Here is an 8,116-nt window from a genome sequence, read left to right as displayed (position 1 = left end):
AAAAGATTTACGTGCGAATGTATCGTTTTAAAATTAAATTTATATTGTTAAGATGAATTATATTCGAACGTTAATATAGACATGCGAATGTTACTGCTATATAGTTTGAACATAATATCTTCTCGTGGAAATGATATGCACTAATATATGTGCTTAAAGTTCGAACGTTTAGATATTAGAATTTAAATTTATAAATTTAAATATCTAGACCAAAATAAATAATATAATATAATACAAAAAATTGTAAATTAAAAGATTGTTGAGAACTGAAATACATAAATATGAAATATATTAACTAATATTGTTCTTTATAGAAAGATAACAAAAAATGACATGAAATGATAAACACAAAAGTAAAAAATGGATCAGCAAAGCTACGGTAGGGGTGCTTGTGATACCCCGTATTTACGTGTATTTTAATTAAATAATTCTTTCATTTATTTTATTATTGGTCCTCTTGTTTTAAAATTATATGAGTTTTGTTATATTAGTTTATGATATTATAAGTTGTGAAATCTATTTCAATGTGTCTTTCTTGTTATTAATTATTGTTTATTATTTAATTTTCTCTTTATTTTAAATTATTTTATTGTTGGATTTACTATTTTCTTTTATTCAGTTACCGCGTTTAAATTATTTTATTCAACTTGCTGTTTTGAAATTCTTTTCGTTAGATCAATTTTGTGACCCAAGTTATGAGGATTTGACTTCATTTCTTTCCCCTCACTTTCACTTTCTTTTTTTCCCCCTTTTTCTTTTTCCTTCTTTCTTTTTCTCCTTTCTTCCCCCTCCTTTTCCTCCCATGCGCGAAGCGCCCCTCACCTCCCCTCTCCCCGTCCATTTTCTTCGTCCGCTACAGCACCACCGTGCGCCGTCCATGAGCGACACCGCCCCTCCCATTTTATTCCCCTCCAGCCGACAACCTTTCCCATCCATTTTTAGCTCCTCTCTTGCCGCTGTCAGCCCCCACGCGTAGCTCCAAGCCGCAGCACCCTTGAGCTCGCACACCACCGCCGCGCCACTGTTGGCCACCAGCTTTCCACCACACCACTGTCGACCCTTCAACTACCTAACCTACCCTTCCTTAGCCCCGATACGCCTCCCTTGAAGCCCCTCCATCCCCATTTTTGATTTGGGTGTTTTAGCCTCCAATTGCTGCCCACGCCACCGCCCATGGCCAACCACCACCACCAGTAGCTTTACCAACACCCCTAAGCCATTCCCTAGGCATCCCAAGCCTTCGCTTGTCCCTGTTCAAAAGTTGAGTTTTTGTTACCCACAACCCTTGTCCATTTTTGAGTTGTTGCATTGTTGTGCCGCCACATCTAGCACCTCCTTGATCATCCGAAAATTATATTTTAGCACTGTAAGTAATTTTCCAAGGAATCTCTTGAGATTTAAATATATTTTTGTACTAACAAATTTTCTACAGTCTGGTTGGCTGTTTTGGGTTTAGATATTGGTGTTTTGAGTTTGACGTTGATTATAATGGATATTGATGAATTTAGAAAGTGATGATATTTAGAGTTAAGAGAATTTTAAGTATTGAGGAATTAAAATAGGTATTTCAGGTGTAAATATAAGATATCTATTCATTGGAGATTTATTTAAATTACATAAATTTTCTATAGGTGATGATTGATATGCGTTTGGCACTGTTGTGAGGAAATTTAGAGAAGCTAAGAAGTACAGGTAAGTGGGGTTCCTATACTAGATTTTGCATAAAAATAACATGGATTGAGGTCAATTTTGAAAATGTGCATGTTGTGTTATGAAAAGAAATGTTAAACGATCTCAATTATTTGTTCTGCATTGCTCATGAGACTTTGTATAAAAATAAAGTATTTTCTGGCATGACTGGTGTAGACATGAGCTTCTTTTTGGCATTCGGTTATTGAACTCAGAAAAATATGAGCGAATATGAAAATTGATAATTTTTGCATGTGACTTGAAAATATTCTGAATCTGTTTTTGAAAATTTGAAATGATCTGAATTTGCTCAGTATTCTGTTTTGGAATGATTTGGCATCTGAAAAAAAAAAAAAAAAATTGGCATGACTTTCTGATTCTGTTCTGACTCTGGTTCTGATTCGGTTCTGACTCTGGTTCTGATTCGGTTCTGACCCTGATTTTGATTCTGTTCTGACTCTAATTCTGATTCTGTTCTAACTCTCATTCTGATTCTGTTCTGACTCTGATTCTATCTTGCTCTGATATGTGGCCCTGTCAGGGGATACAATAGTGACCTTTGACCCTGTCACTGGATACAATAGTGACCTCTAGCCCTGTCACAGGATACAATAGTGACCTATGGCCCTGTCACGGGATATAATAGTGACCTCTGGCCCATCACGGGATATAATAGTAGTTTTTTGTTTAGCGTGTAATCGCTTTGATATTCATGGTGATTTATGTTTTGCTTGGCTTTTCGCAGAATGCACAACCTGACCACGGGGGTTAAACATGAAATTCTGTTCTGATATAATATTTCAGTTATGCTCTCACAAGGGAATTTTGAATAAGATTGTTTTCTAAAAATTTCGGTCTTATATTTTTGGTAACATGTTTCGATTTTGCATTCTGAAAACAAGTTTTCTAATTCTGCATTTTGAGAGAAAATATTTTGTTCAACATTTCAAAGTCTGATAAATACTCATGTTTACATACTAGTATATGTTCTCTACTTACTGAGTTGTTAATAACTCACCCCCTTACCTCCAATATTTTATGATGATTTTGGATATTTCAGCTGAGGATCAAGACTATGAAGTATTGGGTGAGATAACTTAATAATAGTGGATTAAGAATAAAAAGTTTCCGATGATTATTGGCCTTTTTTGTTAAGAAATTGCATTGTGTTCTGATGTCCTAGCATTTTGAAGAATTGATGATATTGAAGAAGTTAGTTTGAATCAAAATTCATTTATAATATTGGAAATTTGGAGTCTATAATTATATTGTTAAAATGTAAGTTTAAGTGACATGTAGAGAAGTTGATATTTATGGGTTATTGTATCGAGAATTTGATAAATGAGCTTGTGTTATTATTTAAATTGGAAGTGTTTATGTTTGATTTGGAGCTTTTGGAAGTATATTAGCAGTGTTGGAATTGATTATCAGGTAACATGAGTTAACTTTCCAAACCCTCGGAGACGGGGCATTATAGTGCTACTTGCCCATGCGGGGGCAGAGTAGCGCAAGGTAGCCCCCATTCCCCTTCCCCGCTCCCTGCCCGAGGGTTACAGGAGCGGACTCCTCATCCTTTTAATAATTGCCTATATTCTCTAGACAAAAAATTGATATAAGAAGCCAGTAACCAAAAACACTCTTTTTTTACCCAAATTGTAAACTTAAGCTTATAAATATTACCATAATTTAAAAACTAATACATAATTTTTAAATTTGTATTAGTTTTTAAATTTTCTAGTGCATATTTTGTATAAGTTATAGTATGGTCTTTATAACATTCTATTCTAAGGCAATACAAGAGTCTCACATTGTTTAAGTGAGACATTTATATTGCCTAGCCTCCTATATAAAGGTCACTATATGCCACACTACAACTTGTACAAGGTATTGAGTAAAAACTATACTTAATACATATTACTATATTTATATGTAGTAAAACTAGTAACATATATTTATAAATATGTATAAATATATATATTTATATATATAAGTAGGCAGAGTGAGGCCCCCGCAAGGGCAGGCGGGGTTGCCAGCCCCACCATGCAGGGGCGGGACGAGGCAGACGAGTGCGAGGTAGCGGGGTGCGGGCTCTCGCTGCCCGCCCCTAAGCTACAGGTATGCATTACTTAAATATGTATGAAATTCGTCTGACAACATTGACCTTTTCGTATAGGATATCTAAACAATGCCCTATTGAGGACATAGTGTCCTCTACTGATGCCCAAAGAAACCTAGTTTGTTGGTCGATGTGTGCAGTATTATTCGACATGTGCAGTATTATCCGACACAATCACTTCAACCCAAGCAGAGCGCACATCCCCTATAGTTTCACCCATTGGCTCCCAACTAGTACTCCCATTGTGGGGAGTAACACCAACCCCAGCCTAGGTCTGTGGCACAAGATCCAGTGGAGGCCTAGCCTCAAGCCGAGCATACCCCTTCGCTTGTCCAAGGCTCTGCCGATGTGAGGTCATGTAGAACGGGCTCATCTACCAGGCCAACCACTCCTAACCTCAGGGCGCCACTCCTCATTGCAGTAACAACCTAGTAATGATCATCCCATATGAAAGGTTGTCAGTGGAGATGACGTTGGCCTCATAGCAGATCCTCGCAAATATCCGCATTGGTAAGCCAATAGGTTCTCCACGTGCCAAGTGTAGAATGAACTGTGCAATAGTCCAACTAAAGGTGGCCTTATGTGCCACAAAATCTACATTTATTGTAACTATGAGTTTCAACATCCGGCAAAATAGTAGTAGCGTGTTCTGCTGGAAGGAGTTTTTCAACTTGAAGGAGGTGGGGTATCTCCATGTGAGACTAAAGAAGTCCTTGTCGCGATCATCATCCTCGGGAAAACTCCCATTGCCATCCGACGGGTCTACATCTCTATCCGTCGGATCGGCCCTGGTTGGGCCAATAAATGATCCAGATGTCCTAACATCTGGTGCGTCCTTGGCCTAATCCACTAGCCGATGACTTAGAAACTCAAGGGATCTCGAGTAAGTTAGTGAAGACGTCCACCGATACCTTGAAATCAACAGTACATATATGACATAAGTATCTGCATCCTGTGGCATGTCATGCATTTGCATGTAAAACTGGCAGACCATGGAGGGGTATATCTTCTCCTTCAGTGCGCATATGGTGGTCCACCTTCTGGTGATGAAGAGGGACCTCAAAATGTTCCCCTCCCAGATCATGCAGTTGAACGCATCAATCTTGATCTCACGCTCAGCCATAACTGTTCAAACGCCGACCCTTGACATGTCCGGGGTTCCTTCCCTACCTTGTTTCCATGTTGTGAACTAAAGAGAGATATCCTGCAGAAACATAAAACATAAATAAATAATTGAGCTTATTTCATTCTGAAGATGTCGAACTATGTTATTTTAAAGTTTGTACAAACATGTATACGTTCGAACGTTGACATACATGTTCGAACATGACACATTAACGTTCGATACAACAAGGTTATATCTGAATGTGAAAAATAGCGTTCGAACGTAACCTAAGACATTTGAACTTACATTTGTCACAGTTTGAAGTTAATAGTGTTACCATTCGAACAATGATTCCACTCGTAAATTACATTCGCGTGTCATTGTTATGTCAGAGCAACCAAATATAATGTTCAAATTAAATTCCAACGTATAGTTCGAACTATATCTATGTTTAGTACATTTGAATGAAAATATTTTATAAAGTTCGCATGTAATGCCTCGTCCCCGAGGGTTCGGAGAGTTAACTCATATTACCTGATAATTAACTCCAACATTACTAATACTCTTCCAAAATCTTCAAATCAAACGTAAACACTTGAAATTTAATTAACCACACATACTCGTATATAAAATCATCAATACAGTAACTCGAAAAATTACCAACTTCTCTACATGTCACTTAAACTCACATTTCAACAATATAATTGTCAAAAATCACCAATCCTCATCGAAAACTTTCTATTCTTAATCCACTATTCTTAAGTCATCTCACCCAATTCTTCATAGCCTTGATCCTCAACTGAAATATCCAAAAATCATCTAAAAATATTGGAGATAAGAGGGGGTGAGTTATCAACAACTCAGTAAGCATAAAACATATACTAGTATGCAAACATGAGCATTTACAGATTTCAAAATGCAGAACAAAATACTTTATTTTCGAAATGCAGAGTCAGAACATGTTATCAAAAATATTAGAGCGAAAGTTCAAAAATATTCTTATTCAAATTCTTTTGGCATAGCATAACTGACCACCATCGTACCAGAGCATCATATCACATCAGAGGCTATGTTTAACCCTCGTGGTAGGGTTGTGCAAACCCCGGTAGCTAACTGAGCAAAAACAATATGTGAATCTTCCCCTTATTTATTCTCGGAGCTCCAAGTGTGCACACAGGAAAGACCACCAGAAAACCACTTTGTTTCCAAAGTGGGTGTACCAGAAACAGAACAGTTGGTACCAACCCAAACAGAAGCCACTATTAGAACCCGTGGTAGGTCAAATAGGTTACCATCCACAAACCACATCTCGATTCAGAATGTCATGCCAAAAGTTTTTAAAAATCACATCATATCAGAATACGGAACACCTTCAGAACAGAACAGAGTTTTCAGAAATCATATCATATCAGAGTAAAGAACATCTTCAGAACAGAACAGAGTTTTCAGAAATCATAAAACATAATTTTATGCACAAATTTTCATATTCGCTCTCTTTTTCACAGTTTAGAAGCAAAATACAAAATAGCTCATGTCTACACCAGTCATGTTAGAAAATACTTTATTCTTAAACAGAATCTCATAAGTAATGCAGAACAAATAACTGAGGTAGTTCAAATATATTTTCATAACAAGACATGTTTATTTTCAAAAATCAACCTCAGTCCATTTTATTTTTATGCAAATCTAGCATAGGAACCCCGTTTACCTGGACAACTTAGCCTTTCAGAATTTTCCTCAAAAATGTCGAGTCAACTATAAATCGTCACCTATAAAATAATCACATAATTTTCATAAGTTTCCAATCAATCACGGATTTCGATATTTAAGCCTAAGCTTCTTAAATAACCTATTTTAATTCCTAAAAACTTAAAACCTTCATAATCTCAAAATATATCATCACTTCTTAAAATCACCAATATCCACCATAACCCACGTCAAACACAAAAGACCAATATTTAAATCCGAAACAGCCAACAAATCTCGTAGTATAAACCAATCACACAAACAACTCTATCATTCAATCCAATCCACCCCCTTACTCCTCGGACTTAGTCCAGCACAACTAACCAATTCACAGTAAATATGCGTTAGCGTGAAATACATTTAAATCTCAAAAGTTCTTTGAAAAAAAAATACTTACAATGCCATAATATGATTTTTGAAAGATCACAGAGTTGTAAGAAGCGACAAAGCAGCAACAAAACAGTGCCAAATGCACTGTGGTCGTGGGTCTCAAAGACCCACTTTTGAACGGGTGCAAACGAAGATCCGAGATTGATAAGGTAGGACCTAGGGATGTCGGTGAAGCTAGTGGTGGTGATGGTTGGCCGTGGGTGGCGGCGCAAAGGGTGGTTGAAGTGCAAAAATACCCAAAACGGAAATGGGGTTGGTTGTGCTTCACCGGTGACGGATTGGAGCTGGGGTTGGGTCCATTGGGTTGCTAGGAGGTGGAGGATGAAGTGGTGAAGGAATGGTGGCCGGTGGTTGTGCGACGGATGTGCAGCAGCGCAAGGAGTGCCGCGACTTTAAGCTGCTCGTGGGGGTTATCAGCAGTGATGGAGGAGCTGGAAATGGAGGGGGAGTGTCGCCGGCAGGTGGGGAAGCTGAAGGGGTGGGCGGTGTCGCGCACGGCGGCGCGAGGCGGCGGGGCTGGGGGAGAAGAGATCGACGCACGGTAGAGAAAGGAGAGGGGTACCGTGCAGGAGAAGCCAGGGAAGAAAAGAAGAAAGAAAGAAAGGAAAAGAAGAAAAGAAGAAAAGAAGAAAAAGAAAAGATGAAAGAGAAAATGTAGGGAAAGAAATGAGCTATAATCCTCACATCTTAGGTCACAAAAATGATCCAATGGAAACGATTTTAAAACAACAAGTGAAATAAAATAATTCAAACGTAATGATTAAAATGAAAATAAATAATTAAACCCAACATTAAGTTAATTTAATTTAAGAAGAAATTTAAACGCATAACAATAATTAATTTAGGGAAACCACTTCAAAAATAATTTTCATAAACTAAAAATCATAAAAATAACCCAACTAATTAATCCAATAATTTTAAAACAAGAGAATAAATTTCTGAATAATTAAAAATAATCTATCATTAAAAATACACTAAAATACGGGGTGTTACATCACACGTGTAAGAAACGTGCGAACGTATATCTCTACATTTTACATGTTCATTCAAGGAAACTTATGTTCGAACGT

The sequence above is a fragment of the Juglans regia genome, chromosome 3 (genome assembly GCF_001411555.2).
Source record: "Juglans regia cultivar Chandler chromosome 3, Walnut 2.0, whole genome shotgun sequence".
Taxonomy (NCBI): domain Eukaryota; kingdom Viridiplantae; phylum Streptophyta; class Magnoliopsida; order Fagales; family Juglandaceae; genus Juglans; species Juglans regia.
The sequence above is the reverse complement of the archived record's forward strand: the minus strand, read 5'-3'. Positions refer to the sequence as shown.